This window comes from Rhinopithecus roxellana, chromosome 11, assembly GCF_007565055.1.
Source record: "Rhinopithecus roxellana isolate Shanxi Qingling chromosome 11, ASM756505v1, whole genome shotgun sequence".
NCBI classification, from domain to species: Eukaryota; Metazoa; Chordata; class Mammalia; order Primates; family Cercopithecidae; genus Rhinopithecus; species Rhinopithecus roxellana.
In genome coordinates, this window is record NC_044559.1 from 91,398,686 (window position 1) to 91,411,775 (window position 13,090).

Consider the following 13,090-nt stretch of genomic DNA (forward strand, 5'->3'; position numbering starts at 1 on the left):
GCAGCGATGGCCGAGTGGTTAAGGCGTTGGACTTGAAATCCAATGGGGTCTCCCCGCGCAGGTTCGAACCCTGCTCGCTGCGGAAGCAGGTGCTTATATCTTTTAAATTTTTTTTTTTAATAAACGCCTTCTAATGAAAACTTTTACTCGTCTCTTTGTATTTTCAATGCCTGCCAGCTAAATGGCGCGCCTACGGAGTGGTTTTATACGCCGTAGAAAAGTCAATAAATGTCAGTGCAAACATGCACTGTTTACACCAAGAGGAAAATCCTTCCACTGCCCGAAAAGGCAAGGTAACTAACTCCTTGTGCTCCATGAGAAGAGCAAGTTGGCAAAATAGAAATAAAATGAATATAAATACTGATGCAAGTTAAAAGGCCGGGCGCGGTGGCTCAAGCCTGTAATCCCAGCACTTTGGGAGGCCGAGACGGGCGGATCACGAGGTCAGGAGATGGAGACCATCCTGGCTAATACGGTGAAACCCTGTCTCTACTTAAAAATACAAAAAACTAGCCGGGCGAGGTGGCAGGCGCCTGTAGTCCCAGCTACTCGGGAGGCTGAGGCAGGAGAATGGCGTAAACCCGGGAGGTGGAGCTTGCAGTGAGCTGAGATCCGGCCGCTGCACTCCAGCCTGGGTGGCAGAGCAAGACTCCGTCTCAAAAAAAAAAAAAAAAAAAAAAAAGAAAGCGTATCTATACTGAGAATATTCGAGGTGGCAGGGGAAATGAGGATGGGAGGCGGGAGAAGGGGAATATAGCCCAGCAACAGCTCCTTCTCAGCCCATTCTCCAGAAGTATCATTGTGGAAGAAACTATAAGATCATGATTTGGTGGTGGAAAAAGTAATTAGTGTGTAGCAACGTTTCTTTCTTTCTTTTTTTTTTTTTTTTTTTTTTCTTTTGGAGACAGAGTCTCACTCTGTCATCCAGGCTGGAGTGCAGTGGTGCACGTCTGTAGTTCCAGCTACTAGGGAGGCTGAAGGAGGAGGATGGCTTGAACTCGGGAGGTTGAGACTGAGGCTGCCATGAGCCATGATCATGCCACTGCACTATCTCACTCTGTAGCTCAGGCTGAGCGCAGTGGAATGATCACGGCTCAGTGCAACCTCAACCTCCTGGACCCAAGTGATCCTCCCACCTCAGCTTCTCGAGTAGCTGGGACTACAGGCATGCAACCATGCCTGGCTGATATTTTAATTTTTTTTGTAGAGGTGGAGGGTCTCACTATGTTGCCTAGGCTGGTCTTGAGCTCCTGGGCTCAAGCAATCCTCAGCCACCCAAAGTGCTGGGATTACAGACATGAACCACCATGCCCAGACTGTGGCAACATTTTTGTATGCTAAAGATAGGGTGGTCAACAAAACAGATGTATCCCTACCTTGTTGAAGGCCACCATCTAGTGACAATCCATTATGACATCATTTGGTGATATTTAACGTATTTTCAGTGTTGTATCACCTATTTCATAACATTCTAAAATGTTCATCTGAACTTCCACATCAATCTTACCTCTGGCCACAATGCTTTCAGATAGTAAAAACTTTCAGATTCTTGGCACACACATATTCCCCTTTGAACAAAAGTATTTCTCTTCTGCACTGACAGCACTGGCCTGAGCAACTGCAAATTGCTAGATTGTTTAAGATTTCTTCAAGCCCCGCTAGGTTTTATTCATGAAATGTCTACAGTGGACAACAATAATAGCAGAGCACACCGTAGGGTTATAGAAACAACCAGATCTGGAGTCTTTTTGCACCATCACAGCCACTTGGAAATGCTGTCTAGGTGGAGTCTTCTGCTACTATTAGCCCAATGCTGCCATCTTGTGGCCTTCTAAAGAAACGTGGCCAGGGTTTACAGATGGGGAAGATTTTTTTCTGGGGATCATATCAATATTTTGCCGGGGGGAAACCTTTACACTTCCTTATCATGTCCTCTATCAATTTTTCATCTAGGTAGAACCTACTTTGGGAAACTTTGAAAGCGGACTAAAAAATTCTAAGCAGAGAAGCTTAGATCTTAGAAATCACCCTGTAAAGAGATGACTGGGTTTTTTTATTTTTTTATTTTATTTCACTTTTTTGAGACAGGGTCTCTCTCTGTTGCCCAGGCTGGAGTGCAGTGGCGCAATCATAGCTCACTGCATCCCAGCCTCAACCTCCCGGGATCAAGGGATCCTCCCACCTCAGCCTCCTGAGTAGCTGGGATTACAGGAGCGTGCCACTGGCCTGGCTAATTTTTGTATTTTTTGTAGAGATGAAGTTTCATCATGTTGCCCAAGCTGGTGTCAAACTCCTGGGTTCAAGTGATCCGCCTGCCTCAGCCTCCCAAAGGGCCGGGCTTTTTGTAAGACAAGTTTGCCCAAATGCTAAAATCTTGATGTACACTCTACTAAAATCACTATAATATCAGATTTCACATTTATCATAGGGTAACTTTGCATCCTGAAATTTTTGTTTTTTCTGAAATGGAATCACTCCTAAGGAAAAATCTCATTCCATGCTCTGGAGAAACCAGCATGCATTTATTTGAAGTGCTTTCCCAGGCTCATTTTTCTCCAAGGCTTCAACTGTACATGCATATCTGGAGTGCTGATGTCTTCCCTTGAACAAAGAAAAATCCTTCTTCCAAGTTCTTGTTAAACACCCATAGTACTGTGTCACTTTCTTGTTTCCTCTCTGAACCAGTTGTAAAGTTTAACCCTCAGCACTAAAAAACACAAAACTTTTGATACACACAAAGTCTAGCCGGGACAAGCACTTTAGTTGTCCTCAGCACAGTTCTGGGCATTGCAGCAAATGTGTAACCAACACTGTAGCACGGTTAGGGTGGAAGCTCTGGGGCTGGGAGTAAGGAGGGGGATCTCTCCGAGACTGATCTCCAAATAGGAATGTGGAAGGACAGTCCTTAGCAGAGCCCAGAGTAAAGAGTTAAAACAGATACACACAGATGTATGACTTCTTCTCTAGTCCTCTAAAAGAGAATTTTTACCAAATGTTTGTATAGATTTACCATAAATACAATGTGGTTATGTTGGCTACTTTCATTAAGCATCTGCTATGCTGCAAGGCCAGGTGCTTGGAGAGGAGATCCAGTGGTGAACAATACAGTTCCTACCTCCGAGAGCTCCCAGGCTTGCCATAGCCACAGATGATAACCGAGGACAAGACAGTGTGATGTACACTAGAGCAGGTGATGGCTGAAGGAGCCCCTGAGCCAGTGTAAGAGAAGTAAAGAAGGCTTCCTCACGTAACTCATCTCCCTCACTTTCCTGAGAAGAAACCAAGTCTTCTGTATGTAACAGCTTGTCCACCATCTCTGACTTAGAAAATGGCAGTACTAGAACCAAAAACCGAGTCTCATGACCCCCAGAGGAACTAACAATGGCTCAAAGGAGCATGGCTTATTAAGGACATGCAAGTGGCCTGGTGAGGCTATGTAGAGTTAAAGGTTCTTGTTTCTTACCTTTGTCTAGTTTTCTAGGAATCCCTCTTTCCTTATCTCTCCCTCAACCTCTCACTTTTGGATTTTTAGTTCTGTATCATCCTCCTTATTCAAAGTAACAGAGTAGGCTGGGTGTGGTGGCTCATGCCTATAATACCAGCACTTTGGGAAGCCAAGTCAGGAGGATTATTGAGCCCAGGAGTTCGAGACCAGCCTGGGTAACATAATGAGACTCTATCTCTATTTTTTTAAAAATACAAAAATTATCTGGGTGTGGTGTTGCATGCCTGTGGCCCCCCCCCACTTGGGAGGCTGAGGCAGGAGGACTGAGTGAATCCAGGAGGTTGAGGCTGCAGAGAACCATGATTGCACCACTGCACTCCAGCCTAAGCAACAGAGCTATGACCCTCTCTCAAAAAAAAAAGAAGAAGAAGAAAGAGAGAAACAGAGAATCATACCCAAAGTGAATACATAATGAAGGTATTTAGATTATTATGTACCTACACATAATAAAGGTATTTAGATTATTTAGAGGAAGCAGAGAAAAAGAAAAGAAAAAGAATTTAAGGGAGAAAAGTACTTAATCTTTATTTTTTAATTTTTTATGATAAAGTGTATTAGTTTCCCAGAGCTACCATAACAAAGAACCACAAACTAAGTAATTTAAACCAAAAGGAATTTTTTTTTTTTTTTTTTTTTTTTTTTTTTGAGATAGGATCTCGCTCTGTCAACCAGGCTGGAGTGCAGTGGTGCAATCTCGGCTCTCTGAAGCCTCTACCTCCCAAGCTCAAGCAATCTTCCCACTTTAGCCTCCCTAGTAGCTGGGACTACAGGTGCACATCACCACGCCCAGGTACTTTTTGTATTTTTTGTAAAGGCAGGGTTTCACCATGTTGCCCAGGCTGGTCTTGAACTCCTGAGCTCAGACAATTCACCTGTCTTGGCCTCCCAAAGTTCTAGGATTACAGGTGTGAGCCACTGCGCCTGGCCTAAACTAAAAGAAATTTATTGTCTTAGTTCTGGAGCCTAGAATTCAAGGTGTTGGCAGGGTCATGCTCCTTCAAAGGGAGAGTCCTTCCTTGCCCTGTCACAGCTTCTGGTGGTAGCCATCAATCTTTGACATTCCTTGGCTTGCAGTTCCATCGCCCCAGTCTCTGCCTGTGTCATCACATGGCCTTCTCCTGTGTGTCTCTGTCTTCACATGGGGTTTTCCTCTAAGGATACTAGTTATACTGGATTAGAGCACACACTAATGACCTCATATTAACTTGATTACATCTGCAAAGACCTCATTTCTAAATCAGGTCACATTCAGAAGTGAGAGGGGACTAGAATTTCAACCTACATTTTAGGGGACCATAATTCAATAACATGGAGTATTTCAAGCATAACACATATGCAAACATACTTAGAAGTAGAGTCTAGTATGATGAACCCTTAAGTATCCATCTCCCAGGTTCAACAATCATCAATTCTCTACCAATCTCATTTCATCTGTACCCCCATCCACTCCCCGTCCTCTCCTGTATTATTCTGAGGCAAACCTCAGACCTTATATCCCTTCACCTGTAAACATCTGATCTGTCTCCAAAGATAAAGACTCTGTTTTAACACCACAATAACATTATTACACCTGAAAATGTTGATCAATAATATCCAGTCAGTATTCAGATTTACATTGTCTCATAAATTATCTTGGTTTTATAACAGTTTGAATCAGGATTCAGATAAGGTCTTCAGAGTCACTGATATTTAAACCAACTTCCTAGGAGGTGGGCTAACAATCTCAGCATCATTTTTCTCCCTCTGGTGGAGTTGAACCCTAGATGACTTCACTCACTGAAACTGACTGAGGGAGTGGGGGTTTGAGGATCTCTGAACTGCTCTGAGTGACAAGAATTTAAAGTGGATGGAGGGAGATCTTAGCAGGAAGGAAAGAGTGAAAAAGAGAGACAGCAGAGGTAAGGTGAAGAGAGGAGCCAAGAGGAAGATGGTGGATCCAGGAGCCTCAAGGCCATGGTGAAAGGAGCCTGCGGAAAGGCGGTGAGGTGGCTTAAACAGCAGTGGGGAGTGGCTAGCCGGCAGACTTTTAAGAACAAGGAAGTCTAATATGCAACTGTACATGCCCTACACATCAGCCACCTAGAAACTTTCTCATTCCAAACATGCTAAGTGCTGCGAAGCCTCCACGCTCTTCCTTCCACTAAAAATACCCTCTTGCCTCTCATCCTAGCTCTTCATCCTGGAGAACTCCTATACATTCTTCAAAAGCCAGTGCAGGCCGGGCGCGGTGGCTCACGCCTGTAATCCCAGCACTTTGGGAGACCAAGGCCGGCGGATCACGAGGTCAGGAGATGGAGACCATCCTGGCTAACGTGGTGAAACCTCGTCTCTACTAAAAAATACAAAAAATTAGCCAGGCCTGGTGGTGGGCACCTGTAGTCCCAGCTACTCGGGAGCCTGAGGCAGGAGAGTGGTGTGAACCCAGGAGGCGGAACTTGCAGTGAGCTGAGACTGCGCCACTGCACTCCAGCCTGGGCGACAGAGCGAGACTCCATCGCAAAAAAAAAAAAAAAGCCAGTGCAGCTATCCACACCTCCAGGAAGACCTCTCTGAGTCCTCCCCGCCAAAGTTGGCTCACTCCTTTACACTCTATAAAGCTTTGAATGAATGAAGGCTAGCTCTATAAAGCTAGCCTCCTCTCTAGTAACCACTGGCTGTATCAAAACATGCTTTTTCTAGGTTACCACAGTCCCCACCACTTCCTACTGTAGCCCCAGTATGTGGGTTGAGTGTCATTGGCCACTTATTGTGTTTGTGCTCCTGGTTCTCTCATTTACTTCTCACTACTTCACTCATTTACTTTACCCGCCTGGCTCTTACAAACATTAGTTGTCAACTTTGTCTCATGCAATCTGCTCCTCCCAGATGCCCTATGGTTATAAAATATAATGGTAATGATTATTGTTAAGCTGCACTGTCCTATAGAACTTCCTGAGATGATGGGAATGTTCTATAATCTGTACTGTCCAATATGGGAACCACTAGTTCCATGTGACCATTGAGTACTCGAAATGTGGCTAGTGTGAATAAGGAACTATACGTTGAATTTTATTTAATTTTAATTTTAGTTTTCATAGCCATGTATGCTTATTGGCTATCATATTAGAGATACGTTACTAGGGTAGTGCGTCTCAAGGTTTATTGAGCATGGAAACACCAGGATCTTGTTAAAACACAGATTACAGTTTAGCAGATCCAAAATGGGGCCCCAGATTCTGCAAGTCTAATAAATTCAAATGCTGATGATGCTGAGCTTTGGACCACATTTTGAGGAGCAGGATTCTAAAACAGCTCTGCTCAAACTTTAGCATGCAAAAGAATCCTCTAGAGAGGCTGTTAAAACAAATTCTGGCCGGGCATGGTGGCTCACACCTGTAATCCCAACACTTTGGGAGGCCAAGGCAGGCAGATCACAAGGTCAGGAGTTCAAGACCAACCTGGCCAAGAGACCAGTGTGGCCAATATGGTGAAACCCCATCTCTACTAAAAAGACAAAAATTAGCCAGGCACAGTGGCAGGCTCCTGTCATCCCAGCTACTCGGGAGGCTGAGGCGGGAGAATGGCTTGAACCCGGGAGGCAAAGTTTGCAGTGAACCAAAGATCATGCCATTGCACTCCAGCCTGGGTGACAAAGCAAGACCCCGACTCAAAAAAAAAAAAAAAAAAAAAAATTCATGGGCCTTAGACCTCACAGATTCCGATTCAGTGGGTCTGGGGTGGGGCCCAGAAACTCGCATTTGTAACAAGCTTCTGGGTGATGCTGGAACACTATTCTAGAAAATGGGAAAGTGATGAAAAAAATAGTTTTAGTGACTCTCTAATTTTCTTTCCCAGTTGCTACTTGTGTTGATCCATTTGTGCCACTGTGACAAAATACCACAGACTGGGTGGTTTACAAATAACAGAAATTTATTTCTTACAGTTCTGGAGGCTGGGAAGTCCACCATCATAGGTTTGGTGTTTGGTGGGGGCCCGGTCTCTGCTTTCAAGATGGTGTCTTGTTGCTGCATCCTTAGGTGAGGAGGAACACTGTGTCCTCGCATGGCTGAAGGAAGGGGAGAGCAAGAAGGCAAACTCTCTCTGAAGCCCCTTTTATAAGGGCATTCATACATACGGGAGGGTAGAGCCTTAAGAACTCTTAACCATGGAACCAATCCAATCTGGTTCTACTTTGTGTGATAAAATGGTGAGTTGTTTTTCAATTGCCATGGACCCTGAGGTTGCAAGTTATGTAACCTGATCATGCTCAGATAAACCAAGCATGCAACCACAGGTGGAACCTAAACGCTTGGACCAAGGAACTGGGACTGAATTAAGAAGCAAGCACATCATGGCATGATCCATGATCCAATCAGATCAAGCCCTGGCATCACCCCATGGCATGATCAAGTCAGATCACACCTCCTGGCATCATCTCATGGCAAGATCTAATTAGATCATGCCTTATTACCCTCTGCCTATAAAATCTGCCCCAGCTCCCAGGTTGGAGAGACAGATTTTAGCATTGCCTCCCATGTCCTTTCCAGTTGACTTACAATAGGGCCTTTCTTTTCTCAAAAGCCAGTGCTACAGTATTGGCTTCTATGGGTGTCAGGCAGCAAGCCCATTGCTTGCTCTACAACAACTTAATCACTTCTCAAAAGGCCTCACCTCTTAATATCACCACAACGAAAATTAAATTTCCACATGAATTTTGGAGAGGACATCACATTCAAACTATAGCACTACTAGCTGGCCACGGTGGCTCATGCCTGTAATCCCAGCACTTTGGGAGGCCAAGGTGGGTGGATCACCTGAGGTCAGGAATTTGAGACCAGCCTAGCCAACATGGTGAGACCCCGTCTCTACTGAAAATACAAAATTCGCCAAGCGTGGTGGCCCGCGCCTGTAATCCCAGCTACGTGGGAGGCTGAGGAAGGAGAATCCCTTGAATCCAGGAGGCAGAGGTTACAGTGAGCCGAGATCGCGCCATTGCACTCCAGCCTGGGCAAAAAAGAGCGAAATTCTGTCTCAAAAAAAAAAAAAAAAAAAATAGCTGGGCATGGTGCTGCACACCTGTAATCCCAGTTACTTACGAGACTGGGGCAGAAAAATCACTTGAACCTGGGAGGCGGAGGTTGCAGTAAGCCAAGATGGTGCCACTGCACTCCAGCCTGGGTGACAGAGCAAGACTCCGTCTTGAAGAAAAAAAACAAAAAAACTGAAAACTATAGCACTACTATTAACAGTTAATATTTTGTGTCCTACACAAAGATAGTTGCCATCTCCATTTTACAGATTTACAGAAAAGGAAACTGAGGCACAGGGAGGTTAATAAACCTGCCGAACGTCACACTGCTGGTGCCATCCCCAGAGCTACCTTCTTCACCAACACACTTTACACCATGAACAATGTGTGTTTTGCGAGTAGCGGCCTTGCTATGACAAAGAAACTCCCTGAGTCCTCGAATTTAAACCTGAAAATAACTTTTTAAATCAGTCTGATTTTGATTCACAATTTTTCTAGTTTAATTTTATATTTCCTCATTTTACAAGGGAGGAAACAGACTCAGAAGGGACTTGCCTAACACCACACAGCTATTTCTCTTTAAGTATTGTTCGATGAACAACCTTCACATCAAGTGATTGGCAGCTTCTATTTCTAACATTTTCTGTCCCACCTTGTTTGAACACTAATGGAATTTCTAAAACAGCATTTTTAGCTAGCTGCTACTAGTGGAGACACATCACCCTCCCTCTACATGCACACACTGCAAAATCTTTTGTCCTTTACTGGCCCAGGTGTTTCTTTTTTGAAGCTTGGGGAGGAAAGGCATTTGCATGGGAACAAGATGACAGAGGAGGGAGATAGTCAGAGAAAACTAGGACTGTGCTCCCCACCAGGCCCAGCAGTCAGGATCTGTGGCCGCATGGTTAAAGGGTGAGTCCCAGACACGGAGAAACTGTTAAGAGAAGTCTGCTGAGAAGGAAGCTGCTAGGAGAGGAGGCCGCCTTTCTTCCACCAGCAGGTATTCAGCAGCAGGGGGCGCTCCAAGATAGAGATGAGGATCAGAGAGGGCAGAGACAGGGGCCGCCGTAGGTCCTAGAGTCGTTTGGGAGCCCAAGCAGAGTGCCCGTCGGGTCATGGCGACTCCTAAAAATAACAGGTGACATGGAAGAGGGAAAGCCCCCAAGACATTAACCATTTCATTTACAGTTTGTATTCTTTGAGTCACCATGATCCTCAACCTTAGTGGCAGTTAGAATTACCTGAGAGCTGTAAAATTCCTACCCAGAAACATGAAATCTGGGGTTGGTGGAGTGGGGTGGTATTGAGATATTAGGAAAACCAAAGCGCTTTGCCTGCCCTCCTCTACAATGCAGAATGCTTCACCTCTGGTAACTAAAATGTGTAGGGATTTCTCCCCACCACCAACTAGTCAATTATCCAGCAGATTCTCCAGCAAGGTGTCCTCAAATTCAATTTAATTGTGACACTGTCTACCTGGAGACAGCATGAGATCCCATAGAGCGAGGACTCAGTCCCACAAGATTCTCCCTCGCTTCAGATGCCAATTGCAAGCCCCAGCTTGTGTCCTATGGTTCTGACCGACTGGCAGTAAATCAGAGTTCCAACCATCCCCCTCCTTGGGTTTCGTTAATTTGCTAGAGTGGCTCAGAGAAATCAAGAGAAATCCTTTACTTACATTCACTCATTTATTATATAGGATATTACAAAGAATACAGATTGTCGACCTAAAAAAAGACTGAGGCAAAATTAATATAAAGAGTTTATTTTTCAGCCAGGCACAGTGGCTCACGCCTGTAATCCCAGCACTTTGGGAGGCCAAGCTGGGCGGATCACAAGGTCAGGGTGATCAAGACCATCCTGGCCAACATGGTGAAACCCTGTCTCTACTAAAACTACAATAATTAGCTGAGTGTGGTGGTGCACGCCTGTAATCCCAACTACTTGGGAGACTGAGACAGGAGAATTGCTTGAACCTGGAAGACAGAGGTTGCAGTGAGCCGAGATTGCGCCATTGCACTCCAACCTGGGGACAGAACAAGACTCCATTTCAAAAAAAAGAAAAAAAAAAGGAATTTCTTTTCTTTCCCAACATGAACAGCCAGGTGGAAGAGATGCGTAGGGCAAGGTATGTGGGAAGGGGCATGGAGCTTCTGTGTTCTCTCCAGGTACTACCCTTCAAGAACTTCCATGTGTTCAGCTATCCAGAAGCCCCTCCCCAAGCCCTGTCCTTTTGTGTTTTTATGCAGGATTCATTAGGTAAGCATCATTGATTACATCATTGGCCATTGGTGATCAAATCAACCTTCAGCCCTTCTCCCTTCTCCTGGAGAGTAAGGAGGAAAGTCCCAACCTTCTAATCATGCCATGGTCTTTCCAGTGACCAAGCTGCATCCTGCCACCAGTCATCTCATTAACATACAAAAGAGATTCCAAGGGTTTTAAGAGCCCTATGACAGGAAATAGAAACAAAGACCAAATACATACTTCACAATGTCGCTGGTGAGAACCAGGGTTTTCATATTCCCCATTGAATCCAAGGTTGAGAACCAGTGGTTTAAGGGAAAAAAAAAATAGAACAAAAAAAAATGTTTTCCATTCTATTGTGGTTTTTGGAATGTAACAAAAGCTACGTTGAAATGAGATTAGTTGTGAGATTCAAACAAGTTATATCAGGAAATGCTTTGGAAATTATTAATATTAAAGGTAGTAGTTACTGTTGGTATTATTATTATACCTGGTTTAGAGCCTCATTTCCAGCTCTAATGAGCTGGAAAGTATTTACTACAGAGATTTCACCCTTGTCTTTAAAGGTGGGATGCTGTCTAGAATGGCATCAAATTCAGCTGAATGTGACAAGATAATTGAGGTGTTTGGGGCGGTTGTCTATAGATGTGCCTAATTAAGTATAATCTTTCCCTTTCTGTCTCTGTCCTTTTACTTAAAAGACTAGTAAGAAAGGATGAGTTATTGGAAAGGAATGATGGCGAAAACACATCCTCTTTCTCTGCCTTCCATGTCCCTGACAATCCTCGACTTCCACTTTTGGCCTACAAACTCCTTGCCAGTTCCCACAGTATCCTGGCTCCCACTCAAGGTCCTAAACCGGCCAACTTTGGAGCTAGTGCTTGGCCAAGATCCTATGTTCTACAAAGGGGAGATCCTTTTATCCAGTCACAGATAGAAGAAACTGTATCGGGGGGCACAAATAATTTGCCCTAAGTACCACAGTAGTTTAGAACTAGAGAAAGATTCATTTCTTCACAAACCTCTCTTAAATTCCACAAATAATATAAGAAATAACCAAGGCAAAAATATTGGAAGAAACAAAAGACGCCAGGTGGGAAAAGAAACGGTAAGAATGAACTGCCTAATACAAAACAATCTCCCACAATGAGGGTGAGTTGCCACAGAGAGCTGAGAAGTAATAATACTGTGGACAAGCCACACTGATGCATATCACAGAACCTGAAATTGAAGGGAATTGAAGCCTTTCATAGTGAGACATTTCATCATTTTCTCAGTAATTGCATCAGTTTTATAATTTCTTCCATCACTGACTCCCCAGTAGTCCTGGCAACTCCCGTCTGTGATGTAGAAGTGGCAAGTAATGGTGTTTGCCTCCAGGAAATTAAAGACTCCTCTCAATAACTGTATTAGTCATCAACGCTTGCTGCTGCGATTGATCTTGTAACAACCATCAGATCTGGTCAGGGAAAGGATATGAAAATTCATATCCAGAAAAACAACCTTATCTTCTCCTTATCCAGCTCTGTGATATAGAAGGAATATCTGCAAAGTCTTTTCTGTATTTCTAATTTGCTCATCAAGAAGCATATTTTTGTCAGGCTGGGAATATGTCCAGGTACTGAAAATTATTTGGATTCATTGGAAATTATGAATTCTGCCTAGGTTTCCCAGCATTGCTCTGTTGAATTGCCCTTTACCTAAAAAAGCAAAAATGTTTTAAAATTGTATTTCAACATTTCAGGATACCCAGAAGGCAAATAGCCATAGCACTGGGGAAAACAAAAACAAAAACAAAAACAAAAAAACCCTATTTTCCTCTCTCTCTGTGGAAGGTGCCAGAAGAAATGTGTACTCTGGTTTTATTATTGCTTTACATCTTGGGCAGTCCCTGGTATTAGGTGCTAGCGAAGGTGCTGGGTAAATTATTTCGTAAGCACAGAGCTTCAGACTGAACCACTCAACAAGGTCCAGTCTCGAGTGAAAAAAAATCTAAAGGCAAGAATCTTAATGAATAAGCATTGTTTCCTGGGTTTTTCAATTCAGTGGACCTAAGATCTCTGAAAACCTGTCAAATTGCACCTATTGCTTTCTTGAGAATAGTGGTAATCAAATTCTAAATGTACATACATACTCTTTAATCCAGAAATTCCAATGCTAGGCATTTATCCTACAGGTATACTTTACATAGAAGAAATACTTTTTACAAAGCTGTTCATTACAGTGCTATTTGTGATTGCCAAAAAAATTGTAAATAGCTTGAAAAGGCATCAATAGAGGACAAGTTAAAAAAAAAAAACAAGAGTATGGTTCCAAAACAGCTGGGCATG

The 13,090-nt window shown here is 43.7% G+C and overlaps 1 non-coding gene across 1 annotated transcript; it reads left to right on the plus strand.

The window, feature by feature from the left end:
• TRNAS-UGA lies at positions 1-82 on the plus strand. Its single transcript has one exon. It is a non-coding gene; the product is annotated as a tRNA-Ser (tRNA).
• The last annotated feature ends 13,008 nt before the right edge of the window (positions 83-13,090 follow it).